The following is a 14,337-nucleotide window of genomic DNA, read 5'->3' on the forward strand; positions in this document are numbered from 1 at the left end:
TTGGAACAACTGGATCCGGTTTTGTCCCACAGAGTTGCATTGTCGCCGCATCGTGCCGGATGGGTATGCGGCGCATCCAGTTTTTGCCGGATACGGCAAGAAGTAGCCGTCCGGCGTCTGCAAAAAACGTTCGCTGCAACGTTTTTGACAGCGCCGGACCGGTTTTTCTCAGAGCGCATGCGCAGAGATTCTGAGTCTCGCGCTGCTCTTTTAAATGTGGGCGCCACCGTATCCGGCCACACAGGCATCCGGTGTCTCCGGCACATCCCGGTTCCGCCCCTACGGCTTTTCGCCGCACGGCGCCAGAGACACAAAGCCGGATGTGTGAAAAAAGCCTTATACAGCGCTCCCGTCTGGTGACCGGTATATAATACTACAGTGCAGAGCTCCCATCTGGTGACCGATATATAATACTACGGCGCAGAGCTCCCATCTGGTGACCGGTATATAATACTACAGTGCAGCGCTCCCATCTGGTGACCGGTATATAATACTACAGCGCAAAGCTCCCATCTGGTGACCGGTATACAATACTACAGTGCAGAGCTCCCATCTGGTGACCGGTATATAATACTACAGTGCAGGGCTCCCATCTGGGGACCGGTATATAATACTACAGCGCAGAGCGCCCATCTGGTGACCGGTATATAATACTACAGCGCAGAGCTCCCATCTGGTGACCGGTATACAATACTACAGTGCAGCGCTCCCATCTGGTGAAAGGTATATAATACTACAGCGCAGAGCGCCCATCTGGTGACCGGTATACAATACTACAGTGCAGAGCTCCCGTCTGGTGACCGGTATACAATACTACAGCGCAGAGCTCCCATCTGGTGAAAGGTATATAATACTACAGCGCAGAGCGCCCATCTGGTGACCGGTATATAATACTACAGTGCAGCGCTCCCATCTGGTGACCGGTATATAATACTACAGCGCAAAGCTCCCATCTGGTGACCGGTATACAATACTACAGTGCAGAGCGCCCATCTGGTGACCGGTATACAATACTACAGCGCAGAGCTCCCATCTGGTGAAAGGTATATAATACTTCAGCGCAGAGCGCCCATCTGGTGACCGGTATACAATACTACAGCGCAGAGCTCTCATCTGGTGACCGGTATATAATGCTACAGCGCAGAGCTCCCGTCTGGTGACCGGTATACAATACTACAGCGCAGAGCTCCCATCTGGTGACCGGTATACAATACTACAGCGCAGAGCTCTCATCTGGTGACCGGTATACAGTGCTACGGCGCAGAGCTCCCATCTGGTGACCGGTATACAGTGCTACGGAGCAGAGCTCCCATCTGGTGACCGGTATACAATACTACGGCGCAGAGCTCCCATCTGGTGACCGGTATATAATACTACGGTGCAGAGCTCCCATCTGGTGACCCGTATATAATGCTACGGCGCAGAGCTCCCATCTGGTGACCGGTATACAATGCTACGGAGCAGAGCTCCCATCTGGTGACCGGTATACAATACTACGGCACAGAGCTCCCATCTGGTGACCGGTATATAATACTACGGCGCAGAGCTCCCATCTGGTGACCGGTATATAATACTACGGCGCAGAGCTCCCATCTGGTGACCGGTATATAATACTACGGCGCAGAGCTCCCATCTGGTGACCGGTATATAATACTACGGCGCAGAGCTCCCATCTGGTGACCGGTATACAGTGCTACGGCGCAGAGCTCCCATCTGGTGACCGGTATACAATACTACAGTGCAGAGCTTCCATCTGGTGACCGGTATATAATACTACGGCGCAGAGCTCCCATCTGGTGACCGGTATACAATACTACGGCGCAGAGCTCCCATCTGGTGACCGGTATATAATACTACGGCGCAGAGCTCCCATCTGGTGACCGGTATACAGTGCTACGGCGCAGAGCTCCCATCTGGTGACCGGTATATAATGCTACGGCGCAGAGCTCCCATCTGGTGACCGGTATATAATACTACGGCGCAGAGCTCCCATCTGGTGACCGGTATACAATACTACGGCGCAGAGCTCCCATCTGGTGACCGGTATATAATACTACGGCGCAGAGCTCCCATCTAGTGACCGGTATACAGTGCTACGGCGCAGAGCTCCCATCTGGTGACCGGCATATAATGCTACGGCGCAGAGCTCCCATCTGGTGACCGGTATATAATGCTACGGCGCAGAGCTCCCATCTGGTGACCGGTATACAATGCTACGGCGCAGAGCTCCCATCTGGTGACCGGTATACAATACTACGGCGCAGAGCTCCCATCTGGTGACCGGTATATAATACTACGGCGCAGAGCTCCCATCTGGTGACCGGTATACAGTGCTACGGAGCAGAGCTCCCATCTGGTGACCGGTATACAATACTACGGCGCAGAGCTCCCATCTGGTGACCAGTATATAATACTACGGCGCAGAGCTCCCATCTGGTGACCGGTATATAATGCTACGGCGCAGAGCTCCCATCTGGTGACCGGTATACAATGCTACGGAGCAGAGCTCCCATCTGGTGACCGGTATACAATACTACGGCGCAGAGCTCCCATCTGGTGACCGGTATATAATACTACGGCGCAGAGCTCCCATCTGGTGACTGGTATATAATGCTACGGCGCAGAGCTCCCATCTGGTGACCGGTATACAATGCTACGGAGCAGAGCTCCCATCTGGTGACCGGTATACAATACTACGGCGCAGAGCTCCCATCTGGTGACCGGTATATAATACGACGGCGCAGAGCTCCCATCTGGTGACCGGTATATAATACTACTGCGCCGAGCTCCCATCTGGTGACCGGTATATAATACTACGGCGCAGAGCTCCCATCTGGTGACCGGTATACAGTGCTACGGCGCAGAGCTCCCATCTGGTGACCGGTATACAGTGCTACGGAGCAGAGCTCCCATCTGGTGACATGTATACAGTGCTATGGCGCAGAGCTCCCATCTGGTGACCGGTATATAATGCTACGGCGCAGAGCTCCCATCTGGTGACCGGTATATAATACTACGGCGCAGAGCTCCCATCTGGTGACCGGTATACAATACTACGGCGCAGAGCTCCCATCTGGTGACCGGTATATAATACTACAGTGCAGAGCGCCCATCTGGTGACCGGTATACAGTGCTACGGCGCAGAGCGCCCATCTGGTGACCGGTATACAGTGCTACGGCGCAGAGCTCCCATCTGGTGACCGGTATACAACGCTACGGAGCAGAGCTCCCATCTGGTGACCGATATACAATACTACGGCGCAGAGCTCCCATCTGGTGACCGGTATATAATACTACGGCGCAGAGCTCCCATCTAGTGACCGGTATACAATGCTACGGAGCAGAGCTCCCATCTGGTGACCGGTATACAATACTACGGCGCAGAGCTCCCATCTGGTGACCGGTATATAATACGACGGCGCAGAGCTCCCATCTGGTGACCGGTATATAATACTACGGCGCCGAGCTCCCATCTGGTGACCGGTATATAATACTACGGCGCAGAGCTCCCATCTGGTGACCGGTATACAGTGCTACGGCGCAGAGCTCCCATCTGGTGACCGGTATACAGTGCTACGGAGCAGAGCTCCCATCTGGTGACATGTATACAGTGCTATGGCGCAGAGCTCCCATCTGGTGACCGGTATATAATACTACGGCGCAGAGCTCCCATCTGGTGACCGGTATACAATACTACGGCGCAGAGCTCCCATCTGGTGACCGGTATATAATACTACAGTGCAGAGCTCCCATCTGGTGACCGGTATATAATACTACGGCGCAGAGCTCCCATCTGGTGACCGGTATATAATACTACAGTGCAGAGCTCCCATCTGGTGACCGGTATATAATACTACGGCGCAGAGCTCCCATCTGGTGACCGGTATATAATACTACGGCGCAGAGCTCCCATCTGGTGACCGGTATATAATACTACGGCGCAGAGCTCCCATCTGGTGACCGGTATATAATACTACGGCGCAGAGCTCCCATCTGGTGACCGGTATATAATACTACGGCGCAGAGCTCCCATCTGGTGACCGGTATATAATACTACGGCGCAGAGCTCCCATCTGGTGACCGGTATACAATACTACGGCGCAGAGCTCCCATCTGGTGACCGGTATATAATACTACGGCGCAGAGCGCCCATCTGGTGACCGGTATACAGTGCTACGGCGCAGAGCTCCCATCTGGTGACCGGTATATAATGCTACGGCGCAGAGCGCCCATCTGGTGACCGGTATACAATACTATGGCGCAGAGCTCCCATCTGGTGACCGGTATATAATACTACGGCGCAGAGCTCCCATCTGGTGACCGGTATATAATACTACGGCGCAGAGCTCCCATCTGGTGACCGGTATACAGTGCTACGGCGCAGAGCTCCCATCTGGTGACCGGTATACAGTGCTACGGAGCAGAGCTCCCATCTGGTGACCGGTATACAATACTACGGCGCAGAGCTCCCATCTGGTGACCGGTATATAATACTACGGTGCAGAGCTCCCATCTGGTGACCCGTATATAATGCTACGGCGCAGAGCTCCCATCTGGTGACCGGTATACAATGCTACGGAGCAGAGCTCCCATCTGGTGACCGGTATACAATACTACGGCACAGAGCTCCCATCTGGTGACCGGTATATAATACTACGGCGCAGAGCTCCCATCTGGTGACCGGTATATAATACTACGGCGCAGAGCTCCCATCTGGTGACCGGTATATAATACTACGGCGCAGAGCTCCCATCTGGTGACCGGTATACAGTGCTACGGCGCAGAGCTCCCATCTGGTGACCGGTATACAATACTACGGCGCAGAGCTCCCATCTGGTGACCGGTATATAATACTACGGCGCAGAGCTCCCATCTGGTGACCGGTATACAATGCTACGGAGCAGAGCTCCCATCTGGTGACCGGTATACAATACTACGGCGCAGAGCTCCCATCTGGTGACCGGTATATAATACTACGGCGCAGAGCTCCCATCTGGTGACCGGTATATAATACTACGGCGCAGAGCTCCCTTCTGGTGACCGGTATATAATACTACGGCGCAGAGCTCCCATCTGGTGACTGGTATATAATACTACGGCGCAGAGCTCCCATCTGGTGACCGGTATATAATACGGCGCAGAGCTCCCATCTGGTGACCGGTATATAATACTACAGTGCAGAGCTCCCATCTGGTGACCGGTATATAATACTATGGAGCAGAGCTCCCATCTGGTGACCGGTATATAATACTATGGAGCAGAGCTCCCATCTGGTGACCGGTATATAATACTACGGCGCAGAGCTCCCATCTGGTGACCGGTATATAATACTACGGCGCAGAGCTTCCATCTGGTGACCGGTATACAATGCTACGGCGCAGAGCGCCCATCTGGTGACCGGTATACAATACTACGAAGCAGAGCTCCCATCTGGTGACCGGTATACAATACTACGGCGCAGAGCTCCCATCTGGTGACTGGTATATAATACTACGGCGCAGAGCGCCCATCTGGTGACCGGTATATAATACGGCGCAGAGCTCCCATCTGGTGAAAGGTATACAATACTACAGCGCAGAGCTCCCATCTGGTGAAAGGTATATAATACTTCAGCGCAGAGCGCCCATCTGGTGACCGGTATACAATACTACAGCGCAGAGCTCTCATCTGGTGACCGGTATATAATGCTACAGCGCAGAGCTCCCGTCTGGTGACCGGTATACAATACTACAGCGCAGAGCTCCCGTCTGGTGACCGGTATACAATACTACAGCGCAGAGCTCCCATCTGGTGAAAGGTATATAATACTTCAGCGCAGAGCGCCCATCTGGTGACCGGTATACAATACTACAGCGCAGAGCTCTCATCTGGTGACCGGTATATAATGCTACAGCGCAGAGCTCCCGTCTGGTGACCGGTATACAATACTACAGCGCAGAGCTCCCATCTGGTGACCGGTATACAATACTACAGCGCAGAGCTCTCATCTGGTGACCGGTATACAGTGCTACGGCGCAGAGCTCCCATCTGGTGACCGGTATACAGTGCTACGGAGCAGAGCTCCCATCTGGTGACCGGTATACAATACTACGGCGCAGAGCTCCCATCTGGTGACCGGTATATAATACTACGGTGCAGAGCTCCCATCTGGTGACCCGTATATAATGCTACGGCGCAGAGCTCCCATCTGGTGACCGGTATACAATGCTACGGAGCAGAGCTCCCATCTGGTGACCGGTATACAATACTACGGCACAGAGCTCCCATCTGGTGACCGGTATATAATACTACGGCGCAGAGCTCCCATCTGGTGACCGGTATATAATACTACGGCGCAGAGCTCCCATCTGGTGACCGGTATATAATACTACGGCGCAGAGCTCCCATCTGGTGACCGGTATATAATACTACGGCGCAGAGCTCCCATCTGGTGACCGGTATACAGTGCTACGGCGCAGAGCTCCCATCTGGTGACCGGTATACAATACTACAGTGCAGAGCTCCCATCTGGTGACCGGTATATAATACTACGGCGCAGAGCTCCCATCTGGTGACCGGTATACAGTGCTACGGCGCAGAGCTCCCATCTGGTGACCGGTATATAATGCTACGGCGCAGAGCTCCCATCTGGTGACCGGTATATAATACTACGGCGCAGAGCTCCCATCTGGTGACCGGTATACAATACTACGGCGCAGAGCTCCCATCTGGTGACCGGTATATAATACTACGGCGCAGAGCTCCCATCTAGTGACCGGTATACAGTGCTACGGCGCAGAGCTCCCATCTGGTGACCGGCATATAATGCTACGGCGCAGAGCTCCCATCTGGTGACCGGTATATAATGCTACGGCGCAGAGCTCCCATCTGGTGACCGGTATACAATGCTACGGCGCAGAGCTCCCATCTGGTGACCGGTATACAATACTACGGCGCAGAGCTCCCATCTGGTGACCGGTATATAATACTACGGCGCAGAGCTCCCATCTGGTGACCGGTATACAGTGCTACGGAGCAGAGCTCCCATCTGGTGACCGGTATACAATACTACGGCGCAGAGCTCCCATCTGGTGACCGGTATATAATACTACGGCGCAGAGCTCCCATCTGGTGACCGGTATATAATGCTACGGCGCAGAGCTCCCATCTGGTGACCGGTATACAATGCTACGGAGCAGAGCTCCCATCTGGTGACCGGTATACAATACTACGGCGCAGAGCTCCCATCTGGTGACCGGTATATAATACTACGGCGCAGAGCTCCCATCTGGTGACCGGTATATAATACTACGGCGCAGAGCTCCCATCTGGTGACCGGTATATAATACTACGGCGCAGAGCTCCCATCTGGTGACCGGTATACAATACTACGGCGCAGAGCTCCCATCTGGTGACCGGTATATAATACTACGGCGCAGAGCGCCCATCTGGTGACCGGTATACAGTGCTACGGCGCAGAGCTCCCATCTGGTGACCGGTATATAATGCTACGGCGCAGAGCGCCCATCTGGTGACCGGTATACAATACTATGGCGCAGAGCTCCCATCTGGTGACCGGTATATAATACTACGGCGCAGAGCTCCCATCTGGTGACAGGTATATAATACTACGGCGCAGAGCTCCCATCTGGTGACCGGTATACAGTGCTACGGCGCAGAGCTCCCATCTGGTGACCGGTATACAGTGCTACGGAGCAGAGCTCCCATCTGGTGACCGGTATACAATACTACGGCGCAGAGCTCCCATCTGGTGACCGGTATATAATACTACGGTGCAGAGCTCCCATCTGGTGACCCGTATATAATGCTACGGCGCAGAGCTCCCATCTGGTGACCGGTATACAATGCTACGGAGCAGAGCTCCCATCTGGTGACCGGTATACAATACTACGGCACAGAGCTCCCATCTGGTGACCGGTATATAATACTACGGCGCAGAGCTCCCATCTGGTGACCGGTATATAATACTACGGCGCAGAGCTCCCATCTGGTGACCGGTATACAGTGCTACGGCGCAGAGCTCCCATCTGGTGACCGGTATACAATACTACGGCGCAGAGCTCCCATCTGGTGACCGGTATATAATACTACGGCGCAGAGCTCCCATCTGGTGACCGGTATACAATGCTACGGAGCAGAGCTCCCATCTGGTGACCGGTATACAATACTACGGCGCAGAGCTCCCATCTGGTGACCGGTATATAATACTACGGCGCAGAGCTCCCATCTGGTGACCGGTATATAATACTACGGCGCAGAGCTCCCTTCTGGTGACCGGTATATAATACTACGGCGCAGAGCTCCCATCTGGTGACCGGTATATAATACTACGGCGCAGAGCTCCCATCTGGTGACCGGTATATAATACGGCGCAGAGCTCCCATCTGGTGACCGGTATATAATACTACAGTGCAGAGCTCCCATCTGGTGACCGGTATATAATACTATGGAGCAGAGCTCCCATCTGGTGACCGGTATATAATACTATGGAGCAGAGCTCCCATCTGGTGACCGGTATATAATACTACGGCGCAGAGCTCCCATCTGGTGACCGGTATATAATACTACGGCGCAGAGCTTCCATCTGGTGACCGGTATACAATGCTACGGCGCAGAGCGCCCATCTGGTGACCGGTATACAATACTACGAAGCAGAGCTCCCATCTGGTGACCGGTATACAATACTACGGCGCAGAGCTCCCATCTGGTGACTGGTATATAATACTACGGCGCAGAGCGCCCATCTGGTGACCGGTATATAATACGGCGCAGAGCTCCCATCTGGTGACCGGTATATAATACTACAGTGCAGAGCTCCCATCTGGTGACCGGTATATAATACTATGGAGCAGAGCTCCCATCTGGTGACCGGTATATAATACTATGGAGCAGAGCTCCCATCTGGTGACCGGTATATAATACTACGGCGCAGAGCTCCCATCTGGTGACCGGTATATAATACTACGGCGCAGAGCTTCCATCTGGTGACCGGTATACAATGCTACGGCGCAGAGCGCCCATCTGGTGACCGGTATACAATACTACGAAGCAGAGCTCCCATCTGGTGACCGGTATACAATACTACGGCGCAGAGCTCCCATCTGGTGACTGGTATATAATACTACGGCGCAGAGCGCCCATCTGGTGACCGGTATACAGTGCTACGGCGCAGAGCGCCCATCTGGTGACCGGTATACAGTGCTACGGCGCAGAGCTCCCATCTTCCCATCTGGTGACCGGTATATAATGCTACGGCGCAGAGCGCCTATCTGGTGACCGGTATACAATACTACGGCGCAGAGCTCCCATCTGGTGACCGGTATATAATACTACGGCGCAGAGCTCCCATCTGGTGACCGGTATATAATACTACGGCGCAGAGCTTCCATCTGGTGACCGGTATACAATGCTACGGCGCAGAGCGCCCATCTGGTGACCGGTATACAATACTACGAAGCAGAGCTCCCATCTGGTGACCGGTATACAATACTACGGCGCAGAGCTCCCATCTGGTGACCGGTATATAATACTACGGCGCAGAGCGCCCATCTGGTGACCGGTATACAGTGCTACGGCGCAGAGCGCCCATCTGGTGACCGGTATACAGTGCTACGGCGCAGAGCTCCCATCTGGTGACCGGTATATAATGCTACGGCGCAGAGCGCCTATCTGGTGACCGGTATACAATACTACGGCGCAGAGCTCCCATCTGGTGACCGGTATATAATACTACGGCGCAGAGCTTCCATCTGGTGACCGGTATACAATGCTACGGCGCAGAGCGCCCATCTGGTGACCGGTATACAATACTACGAAGCAGAGCTCCCATCTGGTGACCGGTATACAATACTACGGCGCAGAGCTCCCATCTGGTGACCGGTATATAATACTACGGCGCAGAGCGCCCATCTGGTGACCGGTATACAGTGCTACGGCGCAGAGCGCCCATCTGGTGACCGGTATACAGTGCTACGGCGCAGAGCTCCCATCTGGTGACCGGTATATAATGCTACGGCGCAGAGCGCCTATCTGGTGACCGGTATACAATACTACGGCGCAGAGCTCCCATCTGGTGACCGGTATATAATACTACGGCGCAGAGCTCCCATCTGGTGACCGGTATATAATACTACGGCGCAGAGCTCCCATCTGGTGACCGGTATATAATACTACGGCGCAGAGCTCCCATCTGGTGACCGGTATATAATACTACGGCGCAGAGCTCCCATCTGGTGACCGGTATACAATGCTACGGCGCAGAGCTCCCATCTGGTGACCGGTATACAATACTACGGCGCAGAGCTCCCATCTGGTGACCGGTATATAATAGTACAGCACAGCGCTCCCATCTGGTGACCGGTATATAATAGTACAGCACAGCGCTCCCATCTGGTGACCGGTATATAATAGTACAGCACAGCGCTCCCATCTGGTGACCGGTATACAATGCAGTATCCCATAGTCGGACAACCAGTACATATTGCCCTCCTCATGCCACTATGGCCACGTTTGCAGATTCTGGGCCTTGTGCTCATAGTTTCTTCGTTATTGTTTGTTAGAATTAACATTTTTCCTGTAAAGATATATTCGCTGCTTGAGAAGCGCAATATTCAGTGACAACGCAGCGCACGAAACTGAGGCGAGCGACAATCAATCATCCTAAAGTGCAGTAATTGGAAGTAGAACCTGTCACAACAACCCTCCAAGAATAAGTCCGCAAGTTCTTAACTGAATTGTTACTGCCCCCTAGTGGAATGTCCTGCACATAACATCCAAAAACTAGAATGTAACCTTGCTGCAGAGGCCCTATGGCAGAAATCAAAATGTGCAAGTCTCCTTTGTGACTGTTATAGGACAGGAAACCTTAATATCCATTGTTTCTTATAGATAGGAAGGGTAGATTGATTATTATAGAGAGGGATTGTCGGTACGAGACGACAAAGATATTTTTTTTCCCTAGGGGACGAAAGTGAGCCCATAAGAATGTCAGACAACAGTTAATAATAATAATCTTTATTTATATAGTGCCAACATATTCTGAAGCGCTTTACAGTGTAACAGTTTAAAAACACAAGTCATAAGTAACAGCGTTAACAATACAATAATCAAAGCAAAATAACATTCAAACAGTTTGTTTGAATGCCAGAGAGCGATGACACTAGTATGCCTGAGCTCGCCAAGGATCAGGTTCTACTTTTGAGCGCTCTGATTTCCACCCACCAGCTATCGCTAAAACATGCAAATACATTATATAGAGAAAAGTTTGTGCCCCCTTCACATTACACTACAGAAACGCTTCTGACCTCCCATTCTACAGTCATAGATATTAAATTTGACATAATCCAACATATCAATGAACATAGTACTTTTTCTATCTAGAAAAAAGAACGTTCATAATGGCTTAAATAAGAAAGCAACTCCCTTAGAAATATATGAACCTATATAGAAATCGGAGTGTAACGCCAAAAATTCAATTGAGAAAGTATGTTGTAATATCAAAATTATTTGCTCTTTATTAGTACAGGTGCAAAACAAGTACGTTAAAAAGTACAATCAAATGATCAGAAAACAGAGATGACACAGAGGAATGGAGTCACCGCACATGTATAGTAAATGCAATGGTACAAAATTAATAAATAACCCCAAATCTGCATGAAGACCCATGCCAATGCTGCAAAGTCTCACACATGGCCGTCTGTTATTTATACAGAAGTAAAGTTAATGCCAAAGGGCATAGGGAATTCATACAGAACCTTCCATTAAAGTGCTATGTGCAGAAAGGTATGGAGAGAAAGGTAAAACAGTAACCATGCTTACCCATGGAAGAAATACGTGTGCGGAGAGTCCAGTCCCCAGAGCCCCTACGCACGTTTCGTGCTGGGCTTCATCGGGGGGCATTTGTGAAACATGTGCGGTGACTCCATTCCTCTGTGTCATCTGTTTTCTGATCATTTGATTGTACTTTTTAACGTACTTGTTTTGCACCTGTACTAATAAAGAGCAAATAATTTTGATATTACAACATACTTTCTCAATTGAATTTTTGGCGTTACACTCCGATTTCTATATAGGTTCATACAGTCATAGATATTAATATGGAGTCGCTCTGGAGGCGTCTGGGGGAATTTTAATCCCTTCATCTAGAAGAGCATTTGTGAGGATAGACCCTGAGGCCGGGCCCATAATCTCCGTTCTGGGGTTGGTATTTGGGCTGTGCGTCCGGTCTCTAATCTCCCCCTCCATGTCTGTATGGAGCTTGTGCACTGGACACAGTCATGGGGGACAGATAAGGGTCTTCACCAATCTGTTCCCACAAAGCTGAAGCTACAAGTGTCCACAATGTCTGGTGCTGAAGAATTAAGATTTCCCCTCACTGGACCTAAGAGGCCGAGGCCGCCCCGATAACATCCCATAGTATTATCCTCCTCCACCATCTGTAGAGGGGGCACAATGCAGTCAGGGGGTAACATCCTCCTGGAATCACCAAACCCAGACTCCTCCATCAGACGCAGAAAGAGAAGTGCGATCCGTCACTGCACAGAACACGTCTCCTCCAGAGTCCAGTGGTGGCAGCTTTACACCACTCCATCCGACACTCGGCATTGTGCTTGGTGATGTACGGCTGCATGCAGCTGCTCGGCCATGAAGCTCCCGGTGAGGGCGCAGTGTTTGTGCTGATGTTATACCAGAGGAGGTCTGGACTCTACAGTTATGGGGTCAGCAGAGCGGTGACTTTCTGCCCTCTGCTCCTCAGCACTTGCCCCCCGCTCTGTAATGTTACGGGGTCTCCACTTTGGGGCTGAGTTGCTGCGGTTCCTTCCACTTCTCAGTGATCTCACTCACAGGTGATGGGGGAAGATTTAGGAGGAAGAAATGTCATGGACGGACTTGTTACCCCGATGGTTCCGATTACAGGACCGTGCTGGTATCAGTGAGCTCCGAACCACCAGCCGATCTGTCACATGGTAGTAAAGGCAGACGACATGGCAGAGGGTCGGATGTTGTATACTGGGGGGCGAGGGGTCAGAGGTTATACACCCGAGGAGGTGAGGGGCCGGGGGTTATACACCTGAAGGAGTGAGGGGCCAGAGATTATACACCTGAGGGGGCCGGAGGTTATACACCTGAAGGAGTGAGGGGCCAGAGATTATACACCTGAGGGGGCCGGAGGTTATACACCTGAGGGAGTGAGGGGCCAGAGGTTATACACCTGAGGGGGCCGGAGGTTATACACCTGAGGGGGCCGGAGGTTATACACCTGAGGGGGCCGGAGGTTATACACCTGAGGGGGCCGGAGGTTATACACCTGAGGGAGTGAGGGGCCGGAGGTTATACACCTGAGGGGGCCGGAGGTTATACACCTGAGGGGGCGAGGGGCCGGAGGTTATACACCTGAGGGGGCCGGAGGTTATACACCTGAGGGGGCCGGAGGTTATACACCTGAGGGAGTGAGGGGCCGGAGGTTATACACCTGAGGGGGCCGGAGGTTATACACCTGAGGGAGTGAGGGGCCGGAGGTTATACACCTGAGGGGGTGAGGGGCCGGAGGTTATACACCTGAGGGGGCCGGAGGTTATACACCTGAGGGAGTGAGGGGCCGGAGGTTATACACCTGAGGGGGCCGGAGGTTATACACCTGAGGGAGTGAGGGGCCGGAGGTTATACACCTGAGGGAGTGAGGGGCCGGAGGTTATACACCTGAGGGAGTGAGGGGCCGGAGGTTATACACCTGAGGGGGCCGGAGGTTATACACCTGAGGGGGCGAGGGCCGGATGATAGAGCCTGTAATTCAGTGATTACCATGTATGTCCTGATCATTTTCTCCATCTTTACCTCAGAATTTAACACTTCTGCCCCCCCCCTCACAGAACCAGTGCCGATTGTTTGCTTCCGTCAGTTCCTCATACACGGTCACCATTTCACTATTCGGGTGTGATGGAATATATCAGCGCCTCAGATAACGTGTGATCCTCGCTGCAGAGGACGCCTCGGTGAGGTAATGCTCCCGCTCATGTGATGTGTTAGAGCTCCCGAGTCATCTTCTGCCATGTTACTCATCTGTTTGGGAGAAAGCTGGGCGAGTCACTCTAGCCGCCATTATTGGTCTGGAGGCGCCTCCACGGGTTTTGTGACAGGAGTGATGGCAGAACACGCAGCCATATTGTGCCCTTCACCACGTGGGATGGATCCAGTAGGCCGTCATGAGTTAACCTGGTTGCTAAGGAGACATTACCGGTTGTCAGGCGGCACCTCCCTAGCAACCAGCATGTCGAGTTACTCAAGTCTTCAGTAAATGGTGAGCAATTAGGCGGTAAGGTTGCTTGGTGGGAAATGTCT

At 52.3% G+C, this 14,337-nt stretch overlaps 1 protein-coding gene across 1 annotated transcript in view; it reads left to right on the forward strand.

Moving 5' to 3' along the window:
• Positions 1-14,337, forward strand: part of RAB26 (RAB26, member RAS oncogene family) — a 155,688-nt gene that overhangs the window by 137,333 nt on the left and 4,018 nt on the right. The gene's annotated exons all lie outside the window — the stretch shown is intronic.

Source organism: Dendrobates tinctorius, unplaced genomic scaffold (genome assembly GCF_039654945.1).
Source record: "Dendrobates tinctorius isolate UK_male_01 unplaced genomic scaffold, ASM3965494v1 ptg000267l, whole genome shotgun sequence".
Classification (NCBI taxonomy): domain Eukaryota; kingdom Metazoa; phylum Chordata; class Amphibia; order Anura; family Dendrobatidae; genus Dendrobates; species Dendrobates tinctorius.